Here is a 16037-nt window from a genome sequence, read left to right as displayed (position 1 = left end):
ATATAGTTTTATACAGACTTGCAGTAAAGCCTGTATTTACAAGAAAGTGAGTGGGAGCACTACATCATTTCTAATAAAGTATATGTGAATGACATATTGTTGACCAGAAATAATGTAGAATTTTCTAGAAAGCATAAAGGAGTATTTTGAAAGGAGTTTTTCAAAGAAAGACCTCGGTGAAGCTGCTTACATATTGAGCACCAAGATCTATATAGATAGATCAAGACGCTTGATAAGTTTTTTCAATGAGTACATACCTTGACAAGATTTTGAAGTAATTCAAAATAGAACAGTCAAATAAAGAGTTCTTGCCTGTGTTACAAGGTGTGAAATTGAGTAAGACTCAAAGCCCGACCACGGCAGAAGATAGAAATGAAAGTCATTCCCTATGCCTCAGTCATAGATTCTATAAAGTATGCTATGCTGTGTACCAGACCTATTGTATACCTTGATCTGAGTTTAGCAAGGGAGTACAATTTTGATCTAGGAGTAGATCACTGGACAACGGTCAAGAATATCCTTAGTGAGGACTAAGGTAATGTTTCTCGATCATGGAGGTGATAAAAGAGTTCGTCGTAAAGAGTTACATTGGTGCAAGCTTTTACACCAATCCAGATGACTCTAAGTCTCAATCTGGATACATATTGAAAGTGGGAGCAATTAGCTAGAGTAGCTCTATGCAAAGCATTGTAGACATAGAATATTTGCAAAATACATACGGCTCTGAATGTGACAGACCCGTTGACTAAACTTCTCTCACGAGCAAAACATGATCATACCTTAGTACTCTTTGGGTGTTAATCACATAGCGATGTGAACTAGATTATTGACTCTAGTAAACCCTTTTAGGTGTTGATCACATGACGATGTGAACTATGGGTATTAATCACATAAAGATGTGAATATTGGTGTTAAACCACATGATGATGTTAACTAGATTATTGACTCTAGTGCAAGTGGGAGACTAAAGGAAATATGCCCTAGAGGCAATAACAAAGTTATTATTTATTTCCTTATTTCAAGATAAATGTTTATTATTCATGCTAGAATTGTATTAACTGGAAACTTAGTACATGTGTGAATACATAGACAAACATAATGTCACTAGTATGCCTCTACTTGACTAGCTCGTTGAATCAAAGATGGTTAAGTTTCCTAGCCATAGACATGAGTTGTCATTTGATTAACGGGATCACATCATTGGAGAATGATGTGATTGACTTGACCCATTCCGTTAGCTTAGCACTTGATCGTTTAGTATGTTGTTGTTGCTTTCTTCATGACTTATACATGTTCCTATGACTATGAGATTATGCAACTCCCGAATACCTGAGGAACACTTTATGTGCTACCAAACGTCACAACGTAACTGGGTGATTATAAAGGAGCTCTACAGGTGTCTCCTAAGGTACTTGTTGAGTTGACATATTTTGAGATTAGGATTTGTCACTCCGATTTTCGGAGAGGTATCTCTGGGCCCTCTCGATAATGCACATCACTATAAGCCTTGTAAGCAATGTGATTAATGAGTTAGTTGCAGGATGATGCATTACATAACGAGTTGTGACACCCCCGATTCAATCGTACACTAATCATGCACGCAAACATGTACGATCAAGATCAGGGGCTCACGGGAATATATCACAACACAACTCTAAAAACATAAATAAGTCATACAAGCATCATAATACAAGCCAGGGGCCTCGAGGGCTCGAATACAAGTGCTCGATCATAGACGAGTCAGCGGAAGCAACAATATCTGAGTACAGACATAAGTAAACAAGTTTGCCTTAAGAAGGCTAGCACAAACTGGGATACAGATCGAAAGAGGCGCATGCCTCCTGCCTGGGATCCTCCTAACTACTCCTGGTCGTCGTCAGTAGCCTACACGTAGTAGTAGGCACCTCCAGTGTAGTAGTCGTCATCGACGGTGGCGTCTGGCTCCTGGGCTCCAACGTCTGGTTGCGGCATCCGAGAAGAAGAGGAAAACGGGGGAAAAGAGGGAGCAAAGCAACCTGAATACTCATCCAAAGTACTCGCAAGTAATGAGCTACACTACATATGCATGGGTATATGTGTAAGGAGGCCATATCAGTGGACTGAACTGCAGAATGCCAGAATAAGAGGGGGATAGCTAGTCCTATCGAAGACTATGTTTCTGGCAGCCTCCGTCTTGCAGCATATAGAAGAGAGTAGATTGAAGTCCTCCAAGTAGCATCGCATAGCATAATCCTACTCGGCGATCCTCCCCTCGTCGGCTTGTGAAAAAGCGATCACCGGGTTGTCTGTGGAACTTGTCTGGGTGTGTTTTATTAAGTATCCGGTTCTAGTTGTCATAAGGTCAAGGTACAACTCCGGGTCGTCCTTTTACCGAGGGACACGGCTATTCGAATAGATAAACTTCCCTGCACGGGTGCACCGCATAACCCAACACGCTCGATCCCATTTGGCCGAACACACTTTCCTGGGTCATGCCCGGCCTCGGAAGATCAACACGTCACAGCCCCACCTAGGCACAACAGAGAGGTCAGCATGCCGGTCTAAATCCTATGCGCGCAGGGGTCTAGGCCCATCGCCCATTGCACATCTGCATGTTGCAAACGCGGCCGGAAGCAGACCTAGCCCCCTTAATACAAGAGCAGGCTTACGGTCCAATCCGGCGTGCGCCACTCAGTCGCTGACGTCACGAAGGCTTCGGCTGATACCACAACGTCGAGTGCTCATATCTTTCCCGCGTAGTTGGTTAGTGCGTATAGGCTAGTGGCCAGACTCAGATCAAATACCAAGATCTCGTTAGGCGTGTTATTATGAAGTAACCACGAATGCCGACCAGGGCCAGACCCACCTCTCGCCTAGGTGGTCTCAACTTGCCTTGTCGCTCCGCCACAAAGTAACAGTCGGGGGCCGTCAGGAACCCAGGCCCACCTCTACCGGGATGGAGCCACCTGTCCTTCCAGCCCCCACATCGAAATCACTTGCGAGTACTCAACGAGCTGACCCGACTTTAGTCACCATCTGTATAGTATGTGTGTATGTATAGTATATACCCGTGATCACCTCCCGAGTGATCACGGCCCAATAGTATAGGAAGGCAGACTGACAAGAATGTAGGGCCAATGATGATAAACTAGCATCCTATACTAAGCATTTAGGATTGCGGGTAAGGTATCAATGACTGTAGCAACAATGACAGGCTATGCAACAGAATAGGAGTAACCGAACAGTAACATGCTACACTACTCTAATGCAAGCAGTATAGAGAAGAATATGCGATATCTGGTGATCAAGGGGGGGGGGGGGCTTGCCTTGTTGCTCTGGCAGGGAGGGGTCGTCAAACCGTAGTCGAACTGGGGGGGGGGGGTCATCGGCAGCCTCGGGGTCTATTAGAAGGAAGTAACGGAGGGGGAACACAATAAATAACAGAGCAATCAAAGTATCACAAAGTGTAGCATGGCAATACATGGTGCTAGAGGTGACCTAACGCAGTAGGAGGTGATACCGGTGAAGGGGGGAAACATCCGGGAAAGTATCCCTGGTGTTTCACGTTTGCGGACAGATGAACAAAAGGGGAAAGTTGCGTGTTTGGTATGCTAGGGATGTGTGGCGGACGAACGGGCTGCGTATCCGGATTCGTCTCGTCGTTCTGAGCAACTTTCATGTAGAAAGTATTTCTATCTGAGCTATGGTTTATTTTATATGATTTTCTAAAGTTTTAACTCATTTTTAGAATTTATTTAATTAATTTAATTCAAAATTATCAAGAACAGTGTTTGCTGATGTCATGATGACACCAGCATGACGTTAGTAGTCAACGGAGGTGTTGACTGGTCAAACTGATGTGTGGGTCCGGTGGGACCCACGTGTCATACACTGTTTAGGTTAATTAGGATTTAACTAAACTAATTACGGTTCAATTAAACTAACTAGTTAATTAGACTAATTAAATAGGGTTAATTAACTTAATTCATTAATTAATTAATTAATTAATTTTTAATTTTATTAATATTATTTTTAATTTCCCTTTTTTATATCTTCTTCTTTTTTTAACGTTTTGGGGGTGGGGGGGCGGGGACGACGTGCGTAGAGGAAGCAGGCCGGTGGGGAGGAGGCAGGCCGGTGATGGCGTCCGGCGAGGTAGCTCCGGCGAGGTGTTCCTCCAGGTGACGGTGACGGTGATGCAACGTCGAGCTTGGGGACCGTGGTCGAGGACGAGTGACTGAGAAGGGGAGGCGGCACCGACGACGGTGGGTGGCGGGGTGGCTCCAGCAGGGATTCCGGGCAGCATCGGCGAACGCCCCCGATCTGATATGGATCGGGGAGGGGGCAGAGGGGGAGTGGAGTGAGTGGGAGGAAGTGGGTGACTAGGAGAGGGGTTAGGGTTTTGGGGTGAGGGGGCCATATAGGCTAGGGGGTAACGGGGGGGGGGCTCCCTTTTTCTTGTTTTTTTTCTTTTGTTATTTTTTTCATTATTTCTTTTCTGTTACTTTTAGTTTCACTTTTATTTTAGATTTATGACTTATAAAAGTAGTCCCTAATTTAGTCTAAATAATTATACCACGGCCACATAAGTTTGGGCAACTAGATAGAATAGTTTAATAATTTATTAATTGTAAAAAGCATTTGATTAATTGTTTTGCTACTATTTTATTTACTTTAGGACAATCAAACACTTTCAAAGAGGTTGGTTTCTCCACCATTATTACTTATGCATTATTTGGCTCTCTCCGAACATTTTAGTTTTAAGATTGGAAAACTTTTATTATTGGTTTGATTTTGAATTTGGATTTGAATCGGTTTTGAACTAACGTGACATTAGAAACAGTAACTGAGATGACGTGGCATCATTACCAGAGGGTTACTGTAGCTTGATTACCCGGGCTTCACAAATCTCCTCCACTACAAGAGATCTCATTCCGAGATTTAAGCGGTGGAGTAATGGGGGGGGGGGGAGTGTTGGTAGCGAAAATCTAACGAGTCTTCTCGGTCTTGGCTGCCCGTTTGAAGAGGTTGACCCCTTTTGTTGATGTCTTCATTTCCCTGCTTCAAGTTACCATGATCAAGTCGTCATCCTTTCCTTAGGATCTCCAACGTCCTACGAACGCGGCCTAGGGGAAAACTCCGGAAGAATACATCTCCACAAAGCTGGGCATCTGACGGTGAACTCAATGGGAAATACATATGGTACCCCATGAGTTGTATTTCAGTGAATTCGTTGAGGGCAACATACGATGGTACCAAAGTTTCAAACGGGTAGGCAACCATTCGATGACTAGACAGTAGCTGAAATGAGGGTTTGAACAACAAGAATAACATGGTGTTTGATTCCAGGATGAATAATGGTATAGCATTTAGCTCGTGAATCACATACGAAGCCAGGTGCAAAGGATACATTAGAATCTGGGTAGTAAAGAAGAGTCAGGTTTCGATCCAGTGGACCTGTGGGTTATGGGCGCACCATGTGGGTTGAAAGTAGGAAGGGTGGTGACATCTTGCACAGTCGCGATAGGGAGGCATGTCAGTGAATAGCTTGTCAGCTATGCCGGCAACAATGTTGGTACCAAGGACGAGGAACAAAGAGAGCAATTTTCCTACTTGTTGAACGAGGCAAACCAATTGGCAAAGTTATCACCCATAAGTGGTTACCGGAATGTCATCAACAATAGTAACAGGATCTTACAGACAGAATTACCTCTGCTTAGTTAAGTCAGATTCAGGAAGGTTAAACAAAAGAATGGAAAGGAAAATTGTGATTACACACAATTATTAGGAGTATATCCTTCCCATGTACAAGCAGAGTATGGCATACAGGGTGGGAGAGCAAGTACTCAACCATTCAGACAAAGAGGCAAGGATTAATCAAGATGTTACCCATACAAAGGTCTTTGGAGAACTGACCAAGAAACATTTAGCATCGCGCCTCTAATGTTCTTGTTGATGAGCGGGGTATCATAGTCATCCTTCGAGGTAGCGATGATATGGTGTTTCAATCAAGGGCCGGACTTTGGATATACAAATGATCCATCAAGAGCAACTTATAAAATAAGCCTTATAATTTCCTCATGGAAGAATGGCTAACCTTGTGAAAAAGAAAACTATAATAATAGGTCCTCAGGCCAGGGGTGCTAAGCAAGGGCACCACCTTGCCGGGTCATGTAAAGATGTTATAACTCCTAGAAATATGTTCCAACCATCATATCTGACCGAGATTTAGATCTGATTGGTGTTAGGATACCTCAGACTCAGGATGTCTGAGAAGAAAAGGTGTAACACAAATCGACGAAATGACATTGCAAGATTCTCGAGAATGAACTATGGAAGCGAGTTCCGAAGCAAGAGTTCATCATTAAACCAAGGAGAGGATGAGGATGTGGCAGATGGACTTTGCGATAATCCAACAAGGTATCCAAAAAGATGGATCTCCACAATTATGTGGATAAGGAGATAACATTTGTCAGATCAAATGATATAATGAAGTATGCTCGAGGAAAACATACACAATTAAACATTGGTTGAAAGGTGCGCCCGAAATATGGGTTGGGTTGCACGACCAATGTCAGAATGGTGATTCAATAATCAATAGTCTAAGAATGAATGGCCGACCATTAACATCAAAGCAATAGGGTTGCTAGAAGGGCAGAATCCAAACCGCACCGTTCACTTGTTGGTACCCCGGTTGGAATCAACACGAGGACCAAGAAGAATGGTGATGGTGAGAAGTATCACCTGTATCAAGAATTCTTAAGAGGTGGTGAAATTCTCCCGACATTTTTGACATAAAAGATGGTAATACTCCAAGGTAAAGAAGAACAAATGCTGGATAGCAAGGATCTCAAGGTATAACACAAAACATGAACACGTTTGTGTTGAACGGAAGGCAATAAAGTGGTCGATGATAAAACAAATCATCAAGGGCAAGGATGGTATTTCTCATCATGAATTCAATTGATATCCTGGAAGAGCTCGGAATGCTGATGATGATCACGACACATTTGTCGAGAGATCTCATGAAGATGTAATCGATCAACGATGACATCAAGTTGAAGGAATGATGAAGCGAAAGGTTATTGGAACCATGGGTACATCACAAACTCGAAATCAAGTTTGTTGTTCAAGGAGAAATGATATGACGAGGAAGATCGACGTAAGATTAGCTCACCGTCGAAATTTGTGCTCCGGGAAGAACCAGATAGCACAATTAAATTTAGCACGATAATGATGTAGCCGATAAGGCTAGGAATGACATGATGGAGTATTAAACTCGTAATCAATGAAGGTTACTAAGAGTTGTCGAATCGTAGTGCGGACTTGATTCACTATTCGGTGTTCTTGGTGGACGACAACCCAAAACTCATGGAGTGACTATGGTAGGGAAAGGTATTACTCCGGCACAAATTCATAACATGTAGTGCAGTGGCATGATATCCTTGAGATACCAGGAAGATAATACTCGAAGGCACATCAAATTAAAGGTTGAAGTGGGGTGTATTGATCTATAGAAGACAAGCGCTTTTACTTGTCTGAGAAATGGAATCAAAGGAAGAAATTATGGTCGGAACCACGATTGCGAAGGATCAGTTCACAGATCCAGATGATATTTTCAAGGAAATAGTTATTATTGCAAGAAGCTTCCATGATAGGATCTACATCATGTCCATGGGCATGAACACAAAGTTCAAGGTCGACTCCCACTTCTCTAATGCATAACCTTTCATTCACTTCCCGCCTTCAACGAAGTTGTGTTGAAATTTTATCTGACATAACCATAGTAGAGTATGACCCGTAGTAGTTTTCGGGTTCACACAGATTAGAAAAGGCATAGGTTCAACCCACCAGGGTCTCTTAGGTACATATACCACAAACTTCAGGAGTAAATAACACAAGCTCAAAAGTAGAGCATGGTTGACAAAAGTAGAGGATACAATTTACCAAAGGTATTATGTATCGAGTAAGGAACTCATAAGAATTTTGGTTTTGAAGGACACTGTCGGATAATAACCCAATAATGGGTATGGAGGTCCACAACGGGGCTGATGTGAGTATCGGTACTCAATCAGAGGAAGAAGGAAAGCCAAGGCATCAGATTGTAGAAACAACTGACTAATTCAAAGCTTAATGCAAAGAATTTTATGATTTCCAAATTAAGGGATCAGAAGCAATCGTTCTGATCGAAAATAAATAAGTTCGATAGACTTTGAAGCACAACCGATCAAGGCATTGATTGGTCAAGAACCAGCTCATATCCAAATGTCATATGAGCCAGAAGGATGATCCTAGGATTCGACTGATGATTGTGAACATTCACAACTTATTGAATCAATGGACTCAAAAATGATAGTGACAAAGGATGCCAATAAGATTATTATGCTTATGGGATTAACCATAATGCAAGCAAGCAAGAATTTCAAGAACAGCAGGCTGTTGAGGATTTTTGAAAGATCAAATAGTATTTCGAAGGCTTATGTGAAACACCTGAACAACTAAGAAGGAGCGGATACTCGATAAGTGCAAGGAATTATCCATATGGGTATTTTTGTGGCAAAGAGCCGTAAGGCAGTAAGCTCAAAGGATTCTCGGAACAACGAAGAGCAGTTCGTTGCACCTTGTAATAACAAGCTCAATGGGATCGAATGTAAGAATGGCAGGTGCATGCAGTTATCCATAAGGATATAACAATGGTAGGGAATTTGCAAAGGCGGTGGCACAAGCGTCTCGGGAGAACATCCTAGAGTACCTTCGAAATCTTCTGATGTAGTAGGCGATCATCTGTGATTAGGGGCTCTCCAGGAGAAAGTAGTTACGAGAACCTAGAGTCAAATTTAGTAAAATCATTTAACCCGAATAGAGGATAGATTAGAGTCCCAGAGTATAGGTCGAGGAATAAAAGATCCTAATACCACCCAATTGGCGACGTGGGCCCATGGGCTGCACAGCCAAGTTAGTAAAACAATTTTCATCGACTAGACTCAACTTCAGCCAAGGAGTGTGGAAGGGGGATTCCTACAGGCAGTCGGCTCTGATACCAACTTGTGACGCCCCTGATTCAATCGTACACTAATCATGCACGCAAACGTGTATGATCAAGATCAGGGACTCACGGGAAGATATCACAACACAACTCTAAAAACATAAATAAGTCATACAAGCATCATAATACAAGCCAGGGGCCTCGAGGGCTCGAATACAAGTGCTCGATCATAGACGAGTCAGCGGAAGCAACAATATCTGAGTACAGACATAAGTAAACAAGTTTGCCTTAAGAAGGCTAGCACAAACTGGGATACAGATCGAAAGAGGCGCAAGCCTCCTGCCTGGGATCCTCCTAACTACTCCTGGTCGTCGTCAGCAGCCTACACGTAGTAGTAGGCACCTCCAGTGTACTAGCCGTCGTCGACGGTGGCGTCTGGCTCCTGGGCTCCAACGTCTGGTTGCGGCATCCGAGAAGAAGAGGAAAACGGGGGAAAAGAGGGAGCAAAGCAACCGTGAGTACTCATCCAAAGTACTCGCAAGCAAGGAGCTACACTACATATGCATGGGTATATGTTAAGGAGGCCATATCAGTGGACTGAACTGCAGAATGCTAGAATAAGAGGGGGATAGCTAGTCCTATCGAAGACTACGCTTCTGGCAGCCTCTGTCTTGCAGTATATAGAAGAGAGTAGATTGAAGTCCTCCAAGTAGCATCGCATAGCATAATCCTACCCGGCGATCCTCCCCTCGTCGCCCTGTGGAAAAGCGATCACCGGGTTGTCTGTGGAACTTGTTTGGGTGTGTTTTATTAAGTATCCGATTCTAGTTGTCATAAGGTCAAGGTACAACTCCGGGTCGTCCTTTTACCGAGGGACACGACTATTCGAATAGATAAACTTCCCTGCAGGGGTGCACCACATAACCCAACACGCTCGATCCCATTTGGCCGGACACACTTTCCTAGGTCATGCCCGGCCTCGGAAGATCAACACGTCGCAGCCCCACCTAGGCACAACAGAGAGGTCAGCACGCCGGTCTAAATCTTATGCGCTCAGGGGTCTGGGCCCATCGCCCATTACACACCTGCACGTTGCGAACGCAGCAGGAAGCAGACCTAGCCCCCTTAATACAAGAGCAGGCTTATGGTCCAATCCGGCGCGCGCCACTCAGTCGTTGACATCACAAAGGTTTCGGCTGATACCACGACGTCGAGTGCCCATATCTTTCCTGCGTAGTTGGTTAGTGCGTATAGGCCAGTGGCCAGACTCAGATCAAATACCAAGATCTCGTTAGGCGTGTTATTATGAAGTAACCACAGACGCCGACCAGGGCCAGACCCACCTCTCGCCTAGGTGGTCTCAACCTGCCCTGTCACTCCACCACAAAGTAATAGTGGGGGGCCGTCGGGAACCCAGGCCCACCTCTACCAGGATGGAGCCACCTGTCCTTCCAGTCCCCACATCGAAATCACTTGTGGGTACTCAACGAGGTGACCCGTCTTTAGTCACCATTTGTATAGTATGTGTGTATGTATAGTATATACCCGTGATCACCTCCCGAGTGATCACGACCCAATAGTATAGCAAGGCAGACTGATAAGAATGTAGGGCCAATAATGATAAACTAGCATCCTATACTAAGCATTTAGGATTGCGGGTAAGTTATCAATGACTGTAGCAACAATGACAGGCTATGCAACAGAATAGGAGTAACCGAACAGTAACATGCTACACTACTCTAATGCAAGCAGTATAGAGAAGAATAGACGATATCTGGTGATCAAGGGGGGGGGGCTTGCCTGGTTGCTCTGGCAAGGAGGGGTCGTCAACACCGTAGTCGAACTAGGGGGGTCGTCGACAGCCTCGAGGTCTATCGGAAAGAAGTAACGGAGGGGGAACACAATAAATAACAGAGCAATCAAAGTATCACAAAGCGTAGCATGGCAATACACGGTGCTAGAGGTGACCTAACGCAGTAGGAGGTGATACCGGTGAAGGGGGGAAACATCCGGGAAAGTATCCCTGGTGTTTCACGTTTTCGGACAGATGAACTGAAGGGGAAAGTTGCGTTTTTGGTAAGCTAGGGATGTGTGGCGGACGAACGGGCTGCGTATCCGGATTCGTCTCGTCGTTCTGAGCAACTTTCATGTAGAAAGTATTTCTATCTGAGCTACGGTTTATTTTATATGATTTTCTAAAGTTTTAACTCATTTTTAGAATTTATTTAATTAATTTAATTCAACATTATCCAGAACAGTGTTTGCTGATGTCATGATGACATCAGCATGACGTCAGTAGTCAACAGAGGTGTTGACTGGTCAAACTGATGTGTGGGTCCAGTGGGACCCACCTGTCATACACTGTTTAGGTTAATTAGGATTTAACTAAACTAATTACAGTTCAATTAAACTAACTAGTTAATTAGACTAATTATACAGGGTTAATTAACTTAATTAATTCACTAATAAATTGATTAGTTAATTTTTAATTTTATTAATATTATTTTTAATTTCCCTTTTTTATATATTTTCTTCTTCTTCTTTTTTTAATGTTCTGGGGGCGGGGGCATGGGGACGATGTGCGTAGAGGAAGCAGGCCGGTGGGGAGGAGGAGGCAGGCCGGTGATGGCGTCCGGCGAGGTAGCTCCGGCGAGGTGTTCCTCCAGGCGACAGTGACGGTGATGCAACGTCGAGCTTGGGGACCGTGGTCGAGGACGAGTGACTGAGAAGGGGAGGTGGCACCGACGACGGTGGGTGGCGGGGTGGCTCCAGCAGGGATTTCGGGCGGCGTCGGTGAACGCCCCCGATTCGATCTGGATCGGGGAGGGGCAGAGGGGGATTGGAGCGAGTGGGGGGAAGTGGGTGACTAGGAGAGGGGTTAGGGTTTCGGGGTGAGGGGGCCATATAGGCCAGGGGGTAATGGGCTGCCCGACTGGCTGACTAGCTGGGCCGGTTGGCCCAGTGGGGGGGGGCTCCCTTTTTCTTGTTTTTTTTCATTATTTCTTTTCTGTTACTTTTAGTTTCACTTTTATTTTATATTTATGACTTATAAAAGTAGTCCCTAATTTAGTCTAAATAATTATACTACGGCCACATAAGTTTGGGCAACTAGATAGAATAGTTTAATAATTTATTAATTGTAAAAAGCATTTGATTAATTGTTTTGCTACTATTTTATTTACTTTAGGACAATCAAACACTTTCAAAGAGGTTGATTTCTCCACCATTATTACTTATGCATTATTTGGCTCTCTCCGAACATTTTAGTTTTAAGATTGGAAAACTTTTATTATTGGTTTGATTTTGAATTTGGATTTGAATCGGTTTTGAACTAACGCGACATTAGAAACAGTAACTGAGATGACGTGGCATCATTACCAGAGGGTTACTGTAGCTTGATTACCCGGGCGTCACATGAGCAAAGAGACTTCCCGGTAACAAGATTGAACTAGGTATGGTGATACCGACGATCAAATCTCGGGCAAGTAACATACCAATGACAAAGGGAACAATGTATGCTGTTATGCGGTTTGACCGATAAAGATCTTCGTAGAATATGTAGGAGCCAATATGGGCATCCAAGTTCCACTATTGGTTATTGACCAGAGAAGTGTCTCGGTCATGTCTACATAGTTCTCGAACCCGTAGGGTCCGATGCTTAACGTTCGTTGACGATATAGTATTATATGAGTTATGTATGTTGATGACCGAATGTTGTTCGGAGTCCTGGATGAGATCACGGACATGACGAGGAACTCCAGAATGGTCTGGAGATAAAGTTTGGTATATGGGATAATAGTGTTTGATCTCCGGAAGGGGTTCCGGATGTTTCCCGAAATGTTTGGGTACGAGAACACGTTATTTGGGCCAAAGGGTTGGAAAGTGCAAAAGGAAGTTTTGCGGAGACCAGAGGCTAGACGCCAGGAACCCTGGCGTCTAGGGGGTAGACGCCGAGAACCCTGGCGTCTAGCCTTAGAGTCCGTGTAGGACTCTTGCCTTTCGGGCAAAACCGACTTTGAGGAGGCTTTTACTCCAAGTTTCGACTCGAGGGCTCAACATATAAATAGAGGGGCAGGGCTAGCACCAAAGACATCAAGAAACACCAAGCCGTGTGCCCGCAACCCCATCCCCTCTAGTTTATCCTCCATCATAGTTTCCGTAGTGCTTAGGCGAAGCCCTATGGAGATTGTTCTTAACCAACACCGTCATCACGCCGTCGTGCTGCCGGAACTCATCTACTACTTTGCCCGTCTTGCTGGATCAAGAAGGCAAGGATGTCATCGAGCTGAAGTGTGCTGAACACGGAGGTGCCGTAAGTTCGGTACTTGATCAGGGCGGATCGTGAAGGTGTACGACTACATCAACCGCGTTGATAAACGCTTCCGCTTAGCGATTGATACGTCTCCGTCGTATCTATAATTTTTGATTGTTCCATGCCAATATTATTCAACTTTCATATACTTTTGGCAACTTTTTATAATATTTTTTGGGACTAACATATTGATCCAGTGCCTAGTGCCAGTTCCTGTTTGTTGCATGTTTTATGTTTCACAGAAACCCAATATCAAACGGAGTCCAAACGGGATAAAAACGGACGGAGAATTATTTTGGAATATTTGTGATTTCTGGGAGGAAGAATCAATGCGAGACGGTGCCCGAGGGGGCCACGAGGCAGGGGGCGCGCCCTGGACCCTCGTGGGCACCCCGTAAGGCAGTTGACCCTCTTCTTTTGCCGCAAGAAAGCTAATTTTATGAGAAAATTCTGGGCGAAAGATTCACCCTAATCGGAGTTACGGATCTCCGGATATAAAAGAAACGGTGAAAGGTCAGAATCTGGGAACGCAGAAACAGAGAGAGACAGAGAGACAGATCCAATCTCGGAGGGGCTCTCGCCCATCCCACGCTATGGAAGCCAAGGACCAGAGGGGAAACCCTTCTCCCATCTAGGGAGAAGGTCAAGGAAGAAGAAGAAGAAGGGGGGCTCTCCCCCTTGCTTCCGGTTGCGCCGGAGCGCTGCCGGGGGCAATCATCATCACCGCGATCTTCACCAACACCTCCATCATCTTCACCAACATCTCCATCACCTTCCCCCTTCTATCTACAGCGGTCCACTCTCCCGCAACCCGCTCTACCCTTTACTTGAACATGGTGCTTTATGCTTCATATTATTATCCAATGATGTGTTGCCATCCTATGATGTCTGAGTAGATTTCCGTTGTCCTACCGGTGATTGATGAATTGCTATTATTGGTTTGAATTGCATGTTTTATTATTGGTGCCGTCCTATTGTGCCCTCCATGTCGCGCAAGCGTGAGGGATTCCCGATGTAGGGTTTGCAATATGTTTATGATTTGCTTATGGTGGGTGGCGTGAGTGACAGAAGCGCAGACCCGAGTAAGTAGGTTGTTTGCGTATGGGATAAAGGGGACTTGATACTTTAATGATATGGTTGGGTTTTACCTTAATGATCTTTAGTAGTTGCGGATGCTTGCTAGAGTTCCAATCATAAGTGCATATGATCTAAGAAGAGAAAGTATGTTAGCTTATGCCTCTCCCTCAAATAGAATTGCAATAGTGATTACCGGTCTAGTAAAGTAGTCAATTGCTTAGGGGCAATTTCACAACTCCTACCACCACTTTTCCACACTCGCTATATTTACTTTATTGCTTCTTTATCTAAATAGCCCCTATTTTTATTTACGTGCTCTTTATATTCTTGCAAATCTATCCAACAACACCTACAAAGTACTTCTAGTTTCATACTTGTTCTAGGTAAAGCGAACACTAAGCGTGTGTAGAGTCATATCAGTGGCAGATAGGACTTGAGAGAATATTTGTTCTACCTTTAGCTCCTCATTGGGTTCGACACTCTTACTTATCGAAAGAGGCTACAATTATCCCCTACACTTGTGGGTTATCAAGACCTTTTTTTGGTGCTGTTGCCGGGGAGTCATAGCGTGGGGTGAATATTCTCGTGTGTGCTTGTTTGCTTTATCACTAAGTAATTTTTATTTGCTGTTCTTAGTTGTTCTCTATCTTTAGTTATGGATATGGAACATGAAATACCAAAAAAATTAGGTGTACTTGCTACTCATGGAGATGGGGAACCTCCTAAAACCCTCGAAGCTCATTATGTTCAAGATATTATGTACTACTTTGATAATCCTGAGAAAACCCCATTCAATTATGTTATGGGAGACACGTTGGATCAACGTGAATACTTTAGGGATTATCGCTTGACACAAAAAGGGAAACTATTATGGGATCAAATTTATATGTTATATTGGTATGCTAGGCAGCTATGCTTGAGATATGATTATACTTGTTGCTCTAGGATGAAGGCTCCACACCTTCCCTTTTCATGCAAATTTAATGATGATAAAACCTTGGCTTCTTATGCTAATGGTATCTATGATTACTATGATGTGGAACAAATAGAAGAATTTGTTGCTTTTATGGGTGCCTATGAGATTGAATCTATGTTTAAAGCGTTTGACAATTTTAATGATTCAGTTTACAGACCTGAAATTTTTGCTATACTTAGATATTGCTATGAAAATTATGAATACAATTCCGGTATTGATGCATTTATTGAGAAAGTCTCTGCTGTCCAAGAAGAGACTAATATGTTGCAGGAAGCTATGGAAGAAGAAATTGATGAAACTGTGAGCTCATTGGATGAAAAAAAATGATGAAGAGAGCGAAGAACAAAAGGAGGAAGAGCGCATTAGCTACCCATGCCCACCTTCTAATGAGAGTAACACTTCAACTCATACATTGTTTAATTTCCCTTCATGCTTACCGAAGGATGATTGCTATGATGATTGTTATGATCCCGCCGATTCTCTTGAAATATCCCTTTTTGATGATTCTTGCTATGCTTGTGGCCAAGATGCCAATATGAATTATGCTTATGGAGATGAACTTGCTATAGTTCCTTATGTTGAACATGAAGTTGTTGCTATTGCACCCACGCATGATAGTCCTATTATCTTTTTGAATTCTCTCGACTACACTATATCGGACAAGTTTGTGCTTATTAAGGATTATATTGATGGGTTGCATTTGAATA

This window comes from Triticum aestivum, chromosome 5B (assembly GCF_018294505.1).
Source record: "Triticum aestivum cultivar Chinese Spring chromosome 5B, IWGSC CS RefSeq v2.1, whole genome shotgun sequence".
Lineage (NCBI taxonomy): Eukaryota > Viridiplantae > Streptophyta > Magnoliopsida > Poales > Poaceae > Triticum > Triticum aestivum.
This window is presented reverse-complemented; position numbering follows the sequence as displayed.